The following is a 17,149-nucleotide window of genomic DNA, read 5'->3' as shown; positions in this document are numbered from 1 at the left end:
GCGTTCGGAACAAAGAGTAAAAGGAGCAGATTTCTGGGCGCGAAAGAATAGATTCAAGGCATAATGTACAGACAATGGTATGGTAAGGTGGGAGTACAGTGGAGGTAAGCCTAGGCATTGAGTGACGATGAGAGAGGTTTTTTCTCTTGAGGCACCATTTAAGCCAGGTGAGATCACCGCATGTGTGGGGGGTGGAACAAAAGGGCTAGCTAAGGCATATTGAGCGGGGCTGGAGGCTCTACAGTGAAATAATACAAAAATCACTAACCAAAACAACAATAGGCAAGGCATATTGACATTATGGAGAGGCATGTGTAGCCGAGTGATCATAGGGCCCAGTGAGTAGCTAGGCGAGCTGGAGGCACGGCGATTCAGACAGCTAGCAGGCTTTAATTCTGCTTGAAATACTATGGCAAGACTTGAACATTCCTGTCTTGCCATGATCCCCAACACCTTGACAGACCTTGAAGAAATGTAGAAAGAATAATAGGCAAAAGTTTCACAATCCAGTTGTGGAAATCTCTTAGAGACTGAACCAAGAACACTCACAGCTGTAATTGCTGTCAAATGTGTTTCTAACATGTAAGTACTCAGAGAGCTGAATACTTATGCAACGGCTATATTTTATAAAAATAAAAAGAGAGAAACACTGGGACAGCTTCAGACCATTCTGTTATTTCACATGTAATCCCATGACCACACACACACACGCACACACACACACGCACGCACACACACGCACACACATGCACACGCACACACGCACGTCTACAACCTTCTCATAAGGTGAAACCACAGAGACTGGCCTTACTCCCAGACACAACAACAGATAGCTCATATCCAGCCATGCCTCTCTGCTCTATCAGCAAGAAGAGTGGGAGGAAGACTGAAACTCCAGATAATGTACAAAACAACAGGTGCTGCTTTAGTGCATGGTTGACATGCTTTGATAAATGTAGAAATTCTTTCATATCTAACTGGATGGTGGTGTGCTTAACGGAGGAGAGAGAGAGAGCGAGGTAGAAAGAGAGCGCTAGAGAGAGTGAGGTAGAGAGAGAGAGCAAGACAGGCAGGCCTCAGTAGCAGCAAGGTGGACCTCTGAATTATGTAGATTGAGGAACCCCCCTTTCCTCCCTCTCACGGAAGAGTTGAGACAAAGGCCAAGGTCAGAGTTCATATGTCCGAGGCGTGATTACAAAGGGAGCGTTCAGAGCGAGAGGAGAGAGCATGACCGGAGAGGAAGAGGTGAAGCTAGAGGGTTTACTCTGCCCAAAATCTGTCCACGAAAATAAGACCAAGAAGTGAGGAATTTTTGTATGGAGGTCAATGAGAGTGTGTCAAATTTAGTCAACAAAAATGTGAATTGCTGCGTCGCTACATGGGACTTATTTGATCAAATATACATTTTGTAATGGTTATGAAGGCAATGATATAAGTGGGTGCATGTGGCATTTCGGAAACTTTATATCAAAGTTGTGCCTGTTGTTCATACACGTATCTGCCCTCTCATTGGCTAGAAAGGTAACACCTGAAATCACAACCTCTCTCCTGCCTTCCATCTTTAAGGACATTTTGAGCGGTCACGCGACCACCAGGAGGAGGGGGAAGAAAAGGTGGAGGATAGGAAGAAGGAGAGAGAGATGTTCCCGGTCAGGCTCTAAGGGAAGAATTGAAGTTTGAAACCCACCTGGAAACATACTACAGAAATACATATAGTGTGTGCAATACTCCTATAATGTGAAGAATGGATTAGTTTGGCTCGGGTCAGGGTTGGTGTTCCTCAGGGTTTTGTTGTGTCACCACTGGAGGTCTCTGTGGTGCTGTCTGTCCAGAAAGGTGTTACAGTAAAGAGTCTGTTGCTCTTTTTAAAAACTACAAAGAACTTCTTCTACATTGCGTCAAAACGATTGGGATTAGTGTATGGGAAGGGTCCACTTAAACACAGCCGAACGGCGAGCAGAAAGATGTCTGACTCTGAATGCATATGAAAAGGTTTCGATCTTCTCTTGTATTGGGATAGACCAAACCTTCACGTCACGGATACCGTAGCTGGGTTTTGTTTTTGTATGACTCTAAGGCGTAAGTTGGGATATTGTTTCCAAGCTCCATTGAAAACAGGTGCTGAGTCTAACCAGTTGTTCTTTGTCCTAGCAAGACTTTGGGGTTTTGAGAGGGGAGCCAAGCCAACACCTGCCCACATCTCTCACTGCTTCCACAGGAAAACACAAACCAGCCATTAAGAAGAATAACAACACATATAACTGTAACTTGAAAACAGAAAATGCATATTCCACTTTATATCCTTGATAATAGTCCTTTATATTGACAGTGATATATGGGCTATACTATAATCACAGCTAGCTGAAACTGTGTAAATTATGGAGGGTGGAGATGAGATGTGTGCGTTTGGTTTAACTCTGGGCACAGCTGTGCAGGGGGGGAGTCTGATGTCATGTTTAATGGGGGTCCGTGGGGATGTGGAGGGGGGAAACAGACGGGGGAGACGAAACCAGATCCCTGGCCTCCTCTGCCTTGCAACTCTGAGAGGACGACAGCGTGTAGCCACCTGCTGCATACATAGCACAGATTTGACCTCTCAGTGAGAGGAGAGAGAGAGAGAGAGAAGAGAGAGAGAGAGAGAGAGAGAGAGAGAGAGAGGCATTAGAACTCGTGTTTGTGACTCAGCACACAATCATCATTACAAAAATCTCATCTCTGAAAAAATTCTAATCATAACTCAAAAGACAGAGAGAGGGAACAGATAAAGGAACAGAGATGTATGGCTCGTTCATACCTGTGGTCTCCACGTGGTCGATGCACGTGGTGACAAAGTTGGGCACTGACGTGTTCTCCCTCTGACACAGGCTGCTCAGACTGCAGCCAAACACCTGGTCTGAGAAACAACACAGAGAGACGTCAACTTACAATGTTTGGTTACCAAGGGGTTTATCACTGCGTTTAGCTTCCTCTAGTTGAGGACAGCAGTAGGTCCATTCTCGTGAACCCATAACCAATTCTCTATCCACACCTTTAATGTATCCCTTGTCCTTGACGGCCTGGTAGGTGGGTCGGCGGGTCAGGAATTTCTTCAGCTTCATAGACGTCTTCATCGCTGAAACCATATGGAAGGAAAAATGTCTAAACAGGTACCAAGAGGGCATTTCGTGACAATACCTTCTAAGATCACTAAAAAAGAGAGAGTAGCAGAGGTCATCAAAATTGTTAAACGTTTTTAAAAACAATTCTAATAAATAAAAAATTTGGACAATGGATAAAGATACTCCAAACTTTTTAAAAAATCCATCAGATATTGACTGGATTAGAACACACATTTTACTGGCATGGACACATAACAGAGTTTAAGGATTTTGGTGGGAATTCAGGTATTACATTTATTGTACAATGGAGCTTTGTTTTCTTAGAATGCACTCATATATACATTTTGTAATGGTTTCTGGTATTTTCAATATTTTGTGCTAAAAGAAAGACAATTATGTGCCTAATTTGTGGGTGTATTTGCAACCATAAAGGGGTGGAACGGGGCTGCACCAAAAACTTGCACCAAAAACGTGCTCTGTCTGGGCCTACCTGCACTCACCTGCGCTGTCTAGACTGCCGCATTAATTGTTGTTGTCATACTTTCTGTTGCATAATTAAACAAGTGTATCAACAGCAGATACCCTTGGATGACAAATGTACACGCTTGGCTCTAGATTACACCTACCTACAGTGCATTCGGAAGTATCTAGACCCCTTGACTTTTTCCAAATGTTGTTACGTTACAGCCTTATTCTAAAATGTATTCAATTGTTTTTTCCCTCATCAATCTACACACAATACCTCATAATGACAAAGCAAAAACATTTCAGACCCTTTTCTCAGTACTTTGAAGCACCTTTGGCAGCAAATACAGCCTCAATTATTTTCGGGTATGACGCTATAAGTTTGTCACACCTGTATTTGGGGAGTTTCCCCCATTTTTCTCTGCAGATCGTCTCAAGCTCTGCCAGGTTGGATGGGGCGCGTCACTGCACAGCTATTTTCAGGTCTCTCCAGAGATGTTCGATCAGATCGGGTTCAAGTCCGGGCTCTGGATGGGCCATTCAGAGACTTATCCCGAAGCAACTCCTATTTTATCTTGGCTGTGTGTTTAGGGTCGTTGTGAGGTCCTGAGAGCTCTGGAGCTGGCTTTCATCAAGGATCTCTCTGTACATTGCTCCGTTCATCTTTCCCTCGATCCTGACTAGTCTCCCAGTCCCTGCCACTGAAAAACATCCCTACAGCATGATGATGCCACCACAATGCTTCACCGTAGGGATGGTGCTAGGTTTCCTTCAGGCATGATGCTTGGAATTCAGGCCAAAAAGTTCAATCTGGGTTTCATCAGACCAGAGAATCTTGTTTCTCATGGTCTGAGAGTCCTTTAGGTGCCTTTTGGAAAACTCCAAGCAGCTGTCATCTGCCTTTTACTGAGGAGTGGCTTCCGTCTGTCCACTGTGCCATAATGGCCTGATTGGTGGTGCCGCAGAGATGGTTGACCTTCTGGAAGGTTCTCCAATCTCCACAGAGGAAACCTAGAGCTCTGTCAGAGTGACCATCGGGTTCTTGGTCACATCCTTGACCAAGGCCCTTCTCCCCTGATTGCTTCTCCCTCTACACAATCTCAGACGAAGCTTTAGCATTCTTATAGATGCAAAGGTAAGACAATGTATTCCATAGAGTACCACAGTATAAGTCATAACACCTATAAAACCTAGCAGTCAAATAGGGAAATGATTCCAATCATTTTTCAACTGTCAATTTTTCCCATAGGGGATTTTAGAAACACTTAAAATAAGTTCTGTGTTTCGAGTCGGCTAACCCTGGTGAGACATTTTGATAACCGTGTAAATCTCTCTAGGACAAGGTGACTTTTATCAATATATTCACCCGCAAAAAAAATGTAATCCTAATTAGCTGCTAATGTGGCTATCATAAAGAACTACAAATACCATGGTAATCTGGTCGAGCCTGCTGAATCGAGGCAAAGAACTATCTAATGTTAGCTAAATGCCGTAATGAATAAAGTGGCAAAAGTTCTTTAAATGGACAATACTGTGAACTGTCTTGTGCAAGTTTTAAATTGACACAATACCTGTTTAGCAAAGGTTTCAGCTCGAGATGACGTGCAGGAGCTTGTTGACAGATGTGGTGGCCGAATATTGCTTAGAGTCTTTTGACGCGTCGTTCTAAGTAACATAGCCAATATTTTTTTTGCATGGGCTGCGTCTCAATGCACAACATCCGCCTATGTCGCCCTTCCGCATGTGCGATGGAAAGTGGCAGAACTACAGCGCTGTTTGTCAGACCAGGAGACATCCCGAAAATGTGTTATTCAAAGCCTTTCTATGGGCTATAGTAGTAAAGGCAAAATTCAATATTTTATATTTTCATATTTTTTTGGGCATACACCCAAAAAGCTAAATGATTCATGGTACGACCTTCTTAAAACAATTCCAAATATCAGAACCGCCCCCCCCTCCCCCCAACAGCTTAGATTTTTAAGAATGAATATTTCATTGGGGGTGGACTATGGTCCTCACTACCTCCTTTATGTCATTGTGGCGGATTACACGGCTAGAAAAATAACTGAACTATGTAATATACTGTACAGCGAGATTTCTGTCCACTTACAGTTGGGGCTCACTGCATGGCCTTGAGAAACTTCTAACAGTTGTTACCTGTGTCGCCGGTGTCGTACGACACCATGAGATGAACAGTGTGCAAGAAATGACATATATGGGATTATTCACTTAAAACGTGTACATATTGTTGGAGTGCAAAAGTGAGAGACATTTGATATTTGGGTTGGGGGTAGATGTAAGGAGCGTAGAGGATGGGTTGCGAACGTGAAAGAAGAGAGGGCATGATTGGGGGAGTTTGGAGGGCGAGATGAGAGCTGGAGGGATGAGAGAAGAAGAAAGGGGGGAGCAAGAGCCATTAGGGTAGAAGAGGGGTGTGTTTCCTCCCACTCCTGCTGTCCTGGGTTCATCAACTAATGCCATAATACACCCAACTTTATGGGCCAGGGGTCCATCACGGGCTGTAAGCTGACTCTGTGGTTCAGGGGTATGTGTGCGTGCACATATTGTAGGTGCGTGTGTGTCTGAGTGTGTAGGTGCGTGTGTTTCTGAGTGTGTTGGTGCGTGTGCGTATGAGTGTGTAGGTGCGTGCGTGTGTATGAGTGTGTAGGTGCGTGTGTATGAGGGGATACAGGAGGAAGCAATGAACCTGCACCTCTCTGTGTGTGTTTTATGCCAACATGGTCTCATAGCATTTTGTATTATTCTGTACATAAATCTGAGACACTCCATGTAGCATATGTTGCATTTCTTATGGTATGTATTCAGTTGTGGATCACTATCATCCATTTTGTGTGACATGTTACGAATTACAATTCGTACAAAATGTTGTGAATTTGCAAAATGTGTGATATGGTATGAATACCAATTTATTGTGGCTAACATTATCTTGGTGGCTTAGTGGTTAACCACTAATGTTGGCTAGCTCTAGGGGTTAAGGTTAGGGGAAGGGTTAGCTAAAAGGGTTAAGGTTAGGGTTATGGGAAGGGTTAGCTAACATTCTAAGTAGTTGCAAAGTATCTAAAAAAGTGGTATGTACTGTAGTTGCAAAGTTGCTGAAATGCTAAAGTTGTCCGTGAAGAGATTGGAACAAGCAACCTTTGGGTTGCTAGACGTTTGCGTTATACTCCCACCCTCCCACCTTAAGTAACCTTCTACCTTATGTAACCATACCAAACTTAACATATCATATTAATTTGAGTGTCCTGCATTTTACGTCTATGAGACCAGTCTGGTTCTGCAGGAGAAACAGAATAACAGGGGCAGAGCATCTCCGTCCGAACAAACCAACGTCGGCTTTCCCCCTTAATGGATGGGATCAGGTTTTCCTCCCCCTGCTTCTCCTTTGAAATGAGCACGCTTGCATGTGAGTCTTTTTTCCTCTCAACCGCTGTACAAAAACCTAAATATGGAAACCATGATTGCAAATTGTTTAGACAACCTGAAATGGTTTATCCTCGGGCTTTTCAAACAGAGTTCCCAGATCAAAGCAGAAGAAACATGAATCATACAGTATTTCTGTGAAGAAACTATGCTTTTTCCCCTCTCTCTGACATACAGTGCCACAAACAAGAACGCAAAGAAAACAGAAAAGGAAACAGTGCAACTCGGTGAAGGTGCTTGTATCAGAGAGCTCACAGATCCCGCTGAAACTCTTGATCATAACAAGGCCTCAATGAGATCATTAGGGACTGCATTGCCGTGTTTCTCGCTTCACCAGAGAGCGATAGTGTATCAGTGTAGGCAGTACTCCAAGGTCGCGTCCCAAATGACATGCTTTTCCCTATAAAGTTTACTACCGGTCCTGGTCAAAAGTATTCCACTAGAAAGGGAACGGGGACACATTCTAACGGGCCTGTCCTGGTAATATTGCTGGGGCTAACAGGACTCTGACGGTAGATACTCCTGAGAGACATCTTATCATTCTGCTACAGCTCTCTCTCTCTTCTCGCTCCTGTCTCTCTCTCTCTCTTCTCGCTCCTCTCTATCTCTTCTCGCTCCTCTCTCTCTCTCTTCTCGCTCCTCTCTCTCTTCTCGCTCCCCTCTCTCTCTCTCTCTTCTCGCTCCTCTCTCCTTCCCTCTCTCTTCTCGCTTCTCTCTCCTTCCTTCACTCTACACCTCCCCAGTGGTCAGTAGCATCTATCAGTGGTGTCGCTTCTCTGCTACAGCAGTAGGCAACTGATCGAGAGGGTTAGCCTATATTCCCCCAGGAGAAATAGTCTCCAGATTGCTAATTGGTGAAAATGTCTATTGCTTTCCCTTCCTTTTACTCTGTGTCAAAAGGTGCCTCTCATACCGTAGCCAATAGTATCTTCTGGTTTACCAGACAACCATATATTTAGGCTAATCGTTCCTACTTTCCCTTCGGAATTATCTGTTTTAAAGCTCACAGCTATGCAGTACAACCAAGGCATCCACGATTTCAGAATTATTTTGTCGTTCATTCAACCTTTAGGATTTTATTTTAAGCTTTTAAGTCCCTGCAACGCCCTCTTGCTCAACCTTTCTTCCTGTCTACGGCTCTGTCATGAGTTCTCTACAGAAGGCTTCTTGAGAGAAGTGAATCTGTGGTGATGATGATGTCGAGGTCATCTGTGATGGTGTCAGTTTGACGTACACATGCTCTATGAGGTGTTCCAGTACACATGGGGGGGGGGTGATGTCAGTGTGTGATGTCACCAAGAGTTCCATCATAAGTCATGCATTACAAGGCACACAGGTACCCGTCATTTCCCCTATTAGAAGTGTTGTGAAGCAGGGAGTTATGACCAAGTTTCAAGTTAAATTAGTCGTACTTACAGGATACACATGGCATACTGTACATCGTCCAGCGAAACGCTTCCGAAACGTTTACTGCTGACTCTCTACTGCAGTCCGTCGATGTGGATCGGGGCGTGTTCCACCCTCTGCTTCCTGAAGTCAACAATCGACTCGGGTGACAAGCCTGACATAAAAAATACCTGACATCACTTGGTGTATCCATTACCCACACCTCACCTCACACTTTGCAGGCATCACACATTGCCGTGCCGCATGGTGGCCTCATGCACGTTACTAAGTTTCTCCTCAGTAGAAAAGGCTGATCTGTAACACAGATCTTCTTCAAGCTGTCATGTAAACCCTTTAATTTAACCCAGCCTCTGCATGGTTTGCTTCATGGACACTTGAACTCACAGGACACGTAGGACCTGACTGCTGATTGTGCCGTTTTTTGTTGAGCGGGGGAAGCGACACAGGCACCTTGCTCCCTATATAGTGCACTACTTTTGACCAGGAACCATAGGGCTCTGATCGAAAGTAATGTACTATATATGCAATAGGGAGCCATTTGGGACGCAGCCTGTGTTACTAACAGGTTTAGCGTGGAGGATAATTCCTTCTTTGTTTCCTCACGGTTAGCTGGTTGTTATGGCTGAGCCTTTAGGACTCCTTAGCCACCTTGACCCTGGGCAGGTGTGCAACCCAACCCTAGACACACACACACTCACTCACACTCATACACATGCACTCACACAAGTATGCACACGCACAAACATATACGCACGTACTCATGTAGACGTGTGTGTGCATGTATGTGTGTGCACAAATGCAGCCAAGTCAGCCCCTTGCTCCCCCCCCCCCCCCCCCCCCCTACGAGGTACACCTCATTTGCTTCATGGTGAAGGGGCTGATTAAATATTGAAGGTATGGAGTACATTCTCTGGCATCAGGTGTAAAACACTCCTACAATCTTAGATAGCTGAGCTGCACTGTGCTGTGGAGAGCAGTAATTACACCGGAGTTAACTGTCTGAAAGAGAAAGGGGTCGCAACACTAAGAGCCACCCAGTTCTGTTGTTCTTCTCTCTCGCACACACACACACACACACACACACACACACACACACACACACACACACACACACACACACACACACACACACACACACACACACACACACACACACACACACCCACACACACACACACACACACACCTCTTCCATACCAACCCTGCATTCCAGCACTGCTGTGTTTCTCTGTATTCTCCTCAAATGTACTGCTTGGCCCTTTGAGGCCTTTGTTAGCAGCAGCATCATAACGGAGAGAGAGGAATCATTTTATTTTCTGTATTTTATAGATTCAGATTGGGTGAAGTGAAATAGTTGTCTCTGGTTTGAGAAGGGTTAGAGAGTGCCCTTCATCTGTACAATGACACATATTGTCTCTGTAAGAATGGGACAGAGAAGACACAGGAACAGTAGGCACTCCTAAGCACCTCCGTATGTTTGACACACTAGTGACAATACCAAAGGAATCTTAGCACTTTATTATGGTGATTCTCCAAGTCACCATTTAGTCATGATTGATGTAGGAAGTGAAGGGACTAGCTCTAAGGTAATTTTAAGACCTCGTCATACCTCTACCCCGCTCCTAATCCACAGAGCCTAATTTTGTGTAGCTATTCTGAGACTTACATGAACTCTTTCATTACCTGAAGTCACCTCCTTTATAGGAATTCCCCTTTTATAACGGCGACTATACAATGCTCTCGCTCTGGTTTCAATGTGATGTGACGCGTTCCCTACGGAGGCTCTGGTTATCTCACAACGTAACCAAATACAACACATCGTCTTTAGGCGCACAAAGAAGTGACATGCTACCTTAAGGGAAGGCATATGCCTGAGCTTAAACTCCTATAAAACCCAGTGAGTTTAAATCCCAGAATAAAGCCTTTGGTTTTCTGATGGAATATATTAATGGTTCAGAATATCCTTCCTCCCTCCAGACATCAATGGAAAGAGTCACACAATTACCCCCTTTTTCGCAAGGTATAATTTTTTTGAGTTTGTGGATGACAGTAATAACCTGTTTGTTCACTCTGCATGGCGCTGCTGGGGAACAGAAACAGACAGGAGAGCTGAGAAGTTAATGGCTCCGTTAAATGTAATGAGGGCTTGTTTTAGTGCATTTTCAGGGACTGTGGTCAAACGTAGTGCACAACATAGGGAATAGGGTGCCACATGGGAGGGAACAAAGTCAGAAACAGGTTACTGTATACTGTACATCAAAGCTATTTACTTGGATGTACATTACAGTGATGCACATGTCTCAGGGTTTGATGATAGGGACTACTCTATAGTAATGCCCAAATAAATCACGATTTAAATGTAATTGAATTTCTTTTGGCACTAATGTTGCTCCATATTTCACTCCATTGCTTTCTAATCCAGGGATGTTCGTGCCGTGACGTGTCGTTTTAGATTCAGCAATCCCCTGACTGTTACCACAACAGCAATACCTCTGCAGTGGAGGAATGATAAGTAAGCTTTTCAGCATCATTCTGACTATCTACCTAGTTAGCCTTGTCATGGAAAAGACTGTGCGGTCACACACAGACACACACACACACACAGACACACAGACACATTCCACCACACCATTCATTTCATCCCATATGGGAAATGTGTAATTTGTTACACGTGCCCGCAGTTAGAATGGGTTTCAGTCAAGATCCGTCCAGTGCAGCTGAAACAATGTCTCAGGTACACATCTCGTGTCGTTTCATCATTTTGATACAGAGGATGGGAGCACTTATCTCTTCAGTGTTGATTGACCGGTTGGATGAGATCAGAAAGAGACTCACGTTTGATCCTAATGCTTTTAAATCCAGAGGGAATAATGAATGGAATCAATCTGACAGTTTCTTCACTTCATTCTCCTCTTGTTGTTTGACCAAAATGTAAGTCTTAGTTTCTCATAATCGCTCGTGTGCAGATTCTGCATGTAGACCGAAGAATCTGTTGGGACTGAATGGGATGCATGAGATCAGGAGTAGTAGTAGATCCCGTTTTGGGGTTTTCGTCACTGGTTATTTGGACGTATCAGGGCGAAGGCGGTGCTTAAACTGGTTTGCCTCGGGTGCGTTGCAGCAATCTGAAGGGGCTTTCCTTTCGCCAAGGTGGAGACTCAACATTTTTCCCACAGCTCCCTGGAGGATTCAGCCCTTTTGGCCTGCAGTGAAACACGATGCTTCGCTTCATCTCTCTTTTGCTGATCTGACGGACAGGCCGGCTCTACTTGGCAGATCCTAGTTCTTGGCTTCTCCTGTTGCCCGCAGCGATGCCATGGAACTTTCAGGAACTTTCAGGTCAGGGACGGGGGACGGGGGGGGGGGGGGGGGGGGGGGGGTGGCAATGGGCAACGTGCCTCCTTCCAAGAACATTTATTTTTCACATTATCTCAGAACAATAGGTCATTTCCTGTGAGCTCGATCCTGCAAAGCAGTGAACGTTTTGCCAAGCTCCAGGAATCAGGCAGAGAGTGTAGCAAGAGACGTTAGCGTCACACAATCATACACACGCACGCACACACAAACATTGGCGTCAGCGAGGCCTAGCGTTGAGGTGATGGATTGGTATGGCAAGAAGAGGTTTTCCATCCAGGCACCATTAAGTCTCTCACACAGTACTTCATCTGATCTGCCTTGAAACACATTAGCCAGAGAAGATCGGTAACGCTTTACATGAACCCATCTCTATAACACCTTCATAACAGTGTTATGAAGCTTCATAACAGTGTCGTAAAGCTTCATAGCATAGGAGATTCATTATTACTGGGTTATTATTCTAGGAAGGAGGAAGCTACATTTACGGTCCTAATATGCCAACCTCACCCTTCCCTATAACTGGCTATTGTCCGCCAGCCGCTCTACCACTGCCAGAATTGGCAGTGAGTTGATTACTAAATCATTGAGGTTGCTGCCTGGTTGCTTTTCGGCCTGCGTTGGTGGTAGTTTTGATGGTGGTTTCAGTGATTTCTCAACACCAACTGACTAAACACAGGATATTAAAAACACAGTAACCACAAAGGATATTAGAGGAGGTCAAATGAGGAGACGTAGCCTCACAGTCAAACTCACCCCTTTCAGAGATCAAAAACCATTTTGGCAAATGTACCAATTAACGTTTCACAATCACAGCAGAAGCTTTTGAAATACCTCTCAGTAAAGTGAGTGAGTGGGCAGGCTGACTGACTGACTCTCTCCCAGTGTTGCGTAACAACGCTTGGTTCCGGTGTTATATTATTGAAGCATTTGGCTCTGATTATCAGGCGGATGAAACATTGAGATGTTAGTGTGATTTCCCCTGGGAGCTTGTTGTGTATGTGTGTGTGTGTTTCTCTAGGGAGGTTCACTAGCTGTGCTTCATAAAGCTGCTAACAGGTGTTTACTGGGAGGAGGAGATACTTATTAAAGCCACAGTCTGGGATTCAGCAACAAAGCACCACTATAATTGAAATGCCTATTGAACAAATTCCCAGATCCCAGTCTGTAGATTTAAACGGCATCGATACCAATTATACTCAGACTGCCTTATTGTTTCATCTTCCTGTTTTATGTACTGTTGGTGTGTATTCATTTAATCCGAACAGGTAGCTAGCACTCCAGGTTTATAGCTTCCAATGTGCTTTAGAGGCCCTCGCTCGCCCGTTCTCCTTCGGCACATGGTTGGTGAGATGGTGTAACATCCCCCAGAGTGTATAAATGGCGTGCTATAGTGAGGCGTGGTAGAGAGCAGTTAAAACCAGTCAGCCATTTAATATGAGGAGCGCTCTAAACAGCAGTTCCTCACTCTCTCTCTCTCTCTCTCTCTCTCTCCTCTACCTTTCTCTCTCGGTCTCTTCCTCTCTCTCTGTCTCATTCTCTCACTCTCTCTCACTCTTGCTCTCTGCTCTGCAGCATAACATGGTATTGATTATGTTGATGGACAGAAAAAGTGTTGCATAGGCCTGTGTAAGAATGAGCACTCTGTAGTAGGTGACTGTTCTATTATCTTCTATTCAGTACGACCCAGGCAGGCAGGATGGAGATAGAGGTGTTTTGGATCCATGCCACCACACGGGGAAGGTACTGTCTGTTGAGGGGTTTATTACTGGAGAGTGACTGCTACAGTGCCTTTGGAAAGTATTCAGACCCCTTGACTTTTTCCACATTTTGTTACGTTGCAGCCTTATTCTAAAATTGATTAAATAAATAAAAATCCTCAGCAACCTACACACAATACCCCATAATTACAAAGTGAAAACGGGTTTTTAGAAATGTTTGCAAATGTATTTAAAATAAAAAAACAGATTAAAAAAACAGTTTATTTACCTTTACAACTATTCAGAGCCTTTGCTATGAGACTCGAAATTTAGCTCAGGTGCATCCTGTTTCTATTGATCATCCTTGAGATGTTTCTACAACTTGATTGGAGTCCACTTGTGGTAAATTCAATTGATTGGACATGATTTGGAAAGGCACACACCTGTCTATACAAGGTCCCACAGTTGGCAGTGCATGAGAGAGCAAAAACCAAGCCATGAGGTCGAAGGAATTGTCCGTAGAGCTCCGAGACAAGATTGTGTCGAGGGACAGATCTGGGGAAGGGTACCAAAACATTTGTGCACCATTGAAGGTCCCTAAGAACACAGTGGCCTCCATCATTCTTAAATGTAAGAAGTTTGTAACCACCAAGACTCTTCCTATAGCTTGCCGCCCGGCCAAACTGAGCAATCGGGGGAGAAGGGCCTTGGTCAGGAAGGTGGAGAACCTTCCAGAAGGACAACTATCTCTGCAGCACTCCACCAATCAGCACTTTATGGTAGAGTGGCCAGACGGAAGCCACTCCTCAGTAAAAAGGCACATGACAGCCCACTTGGAGTTTGCCAAATGGCACCTAAAGACTCTCAGACCATGAGAAACAAGATTCTCTGGTCTGATGAAACCAAGATTGAACTCTTTGGGCTGAATGCCAAGCATCACGTCCAGAGGTGAAGCATGGTGGTGGCATCATCATGTTGTTGGGATGTTTTTCAGCGGCAGAGACTGGGAGACTAGTCAGGATCAAGGAGAAGACGAACTGAGCAAAGTTCAGAAAGATCCTTGATGAAAACCTGCTACAGACCGCTCAGGACCTCGTACTGGTGCGACGGTTCACCTTCCAACAGGACAATGACCCTGAGCACACAGCCAAGCCAGCACAGGAGTGGATTCAGGACAAGTCTCTGAATGTCCTTGAGTGGACCAGCCAGAGCCCGGACTTGAACCTGATCGAACATCTCTGGAGAGACATGAAAATAACTGTGCAGCTGCGCTCCCCATCCAACCTGACAGAGCTTGAGAGGATCTGCAGAGAAGAATGGGAGAAACTCCCCAAATACAGGTGTGCCAAGCTTGGAGTGCCATACTTATGTAAATTAGATAGTTTTAAAATAAATTAGCAAACATTTTAAAAACCTGTTTTTGCTTTGTTGTTATGGGTTATTGTGCATAGATTGATGAGGGGGGAAAAAACAACAATTGAATAGTTTTTATAAGGCTGTAACCTAACAAATTGTGGAAAAAGGGGGTTTGAAGACTTTCCGAAGGCACTGTATGTCCACATAAGGGGTTGTGAATTGGGTGCCGTTTGGAAGGAGAGAGAATATATCCAACAGAACCCCTTCCGGATCGTCTGTCCAGGGGCCCAAAGTGACTACCCTCTTTCACTGTATCTCCCTCCCTCTCTCTCTCTGTCCCTCCCTCAAGGGCTGTGCACGTTTCTGCTGTGCTGAGCAAATGAGCAGCAGCGAGCCTCAGCTTTCCTCTCCTCCCTCCCTCCTTCTCGTCAATTTCATTTTCTCTACATCACTGTAGATTCATCACCTCTCTGCGTCCCTCTCCCGAAAGCAGTGAAAAGGAGGGGAATTATTCCTGGGCACTGACAGGAGGAGCACGGAAGCCCCCAGGGGTGTTGGGGGGGGGGGGGGGGGGGGGGGGGGGGGGTGCAGTCAGGGGAGTGTGGATTGAGGGAGTGAGGAAGAGGGGGAGGGAAGGAGGGAGAGAGAGGGCTCTCAGAGCCTGAAAAAAATGTGACTCATCTAAATGCTGCAGAGAAAAATTGATTCTGACTACTCTGGTCGGATGGACGGTGCATGAAGCTCAGTTAGAGCTCACCCGCGTTGGGGATGAATGGGGCTAGGTTGGGGGGGTGGGTGGAGGTGGAGGTGTGGAGGATTACTTATTAGTCATACATGCATGAACACACACACAGTAGTACACTCTAGTGCACAAAATAACAGTCATACTTGTGAAGTGGCGTTTGATTGGTTAATATCTAGCTACCTGGTTATATTATCTTGTCTAACACACACACTTGTCTTAGTGAAATGAATTCAAGTGGATTATGACAGATTGAAACGACGAGAGTGTAAATGGATGATCCTGAATGCCACCTCCCCCTCCTTCAACACCTCTTTTATCCCTGCCATCATCATCGTTATTCAATGACACCGTCACATGTCCTACTATATGCAGGAACTAATTAACCTATCAAATCAGCCAGGGGAATGTCCCAGCTTGTCTGTGTAATTGCAGGTGGGGGTTTTGAGGGATGAGGGGGGAGATGGGCGTGAGTCAGAGTTTACCCTGCTCCTCCATCAAAGACACATACACACACCCAAGCACACGTACGAGCACACACTCACACACCGATGCTTTACATAAGGCTGGGCAGAGGGCCATGCCTGCAACCACAAAGTAGCTACCTTAATAAATACATTACCTATTGAGATGCAGCAATGCCTGGCTACACACTAACCTTGCTAGTTTTGCGCCAGAGCAGAGAGGGCCCTGTGTGTGTGTGTGTGTGTGTGTGTGTGTGTGTGTGTGTGTGTGTGTGTGTGTGTGTGTGTGTGTGTGTGTGTGTGTGTGTGTGTGTGTGTGTGTGTGTGTGTGTGTGTGTGTGTGTGTGTGTGTGTGTGTGTGTGTGTGTGTGTGTGTCCATCCATCCGTCCATCCATCCATCCTGCAGGGCTGTTTCATTAACCTTATTTGTAAGATTGCTCAGTAAATGTAGGTTACCACTCAGGCAGATATAATTCCCCAAAGGCAGAGAGACATTAGAATCCTGTTATCTCTGTAGAGTCCCTGGAGCGGAGCATCGCATCGCTCTGACTAGGGAAACATTCTCCACGTCTCCTCTGCTTTCTTTACATCCGGACGCATTGGTGGCAGAGGGGTTGAAATAGCTGCAAATAGCTGTTTATCTGGCCTGAGAAAAGAGATGGGTAGCTAGAGAGGGAGGGATGGGGCTGGACAGAACAGAACCCTTCAGGGCTGTCATGACTTGAGACACAGCCATAGCAGCCCTGTGTAGCTCCTTGTGTCACCCTTTGTTAAGTGAGTGACATATAGATCAGGGCTCAGGGATATTGAGTTATGTGTCTCACTCTGAGGACCCTGAGCAGATGGTTGAAGTCCCACTAAGAAACATACAGTACTGTTCACTGGTTACATCTAACCCATCCATAGGGGAATAAAATGTTCCACATACAGGACAGTGTCATTAGTATTTTGTATCACATGGGTAATAGTTTCATTTCACTTTAACATAACTTTGAGTATGCATCTGTATGCACGGTACGAGAATATGAGTCCTGGTTCATCCTGGAATCAGACATGATGTATTTTTGGCCCACCTAGCACATCGCCATTCTGTCATGATCAAGATTTTTCTGCTCTGCTTT

The 17,149-nt window shown here is 45.0% G+C and overlaps 1 protein-coding gene across 1 annotated transcript in view; it reads right to left on the bottom strand.

Annotated features, from left to right (window-relative positions):
* Positions 1-341: 341 nt before the first annotated feature.
* The window catches only part of LOC110535556 (zinc finger protein 438), a 117,365-nt gene continuing 100,557 nt past the window's right edge, over positions 342-17,149 (bottom strand). Inside the window, exons 4-5 of the transcript XR_005034610.1 lie at positions 2,795-2,893; positions 342-2,569 (exon numbers count right to left, since the gene is read on the bottom strand). The gene's annotated coding sequence lies outside the window, so the exon portion shown is untranslated. The remainder of the gene's footprint in view (positions 2,570-2,794; positions 2,894-17,149) is intronic.

This window comes from Oncorhynchus mykiss, chromosome 11 (genome assembly GCF_013265735.2).
Source record: "Oncorhynchus mykiss isolate Arlee chromosome 11, USDA_OmykA_1.1, whole genome shotgun sequence".
Classification (NCBI taxonomy): Eukaryota; Metazoa; Chordata; class Actinopteri; order Salmoniformes; family Salmonidae; genus Oncorhynchus; species Oncorhynchus mykiss.
The sequence above is the reverse complement of the archived record's forward strand: the minus strand, read 5'-3'. Positions and strand labels throughout refer to the sequence as shown.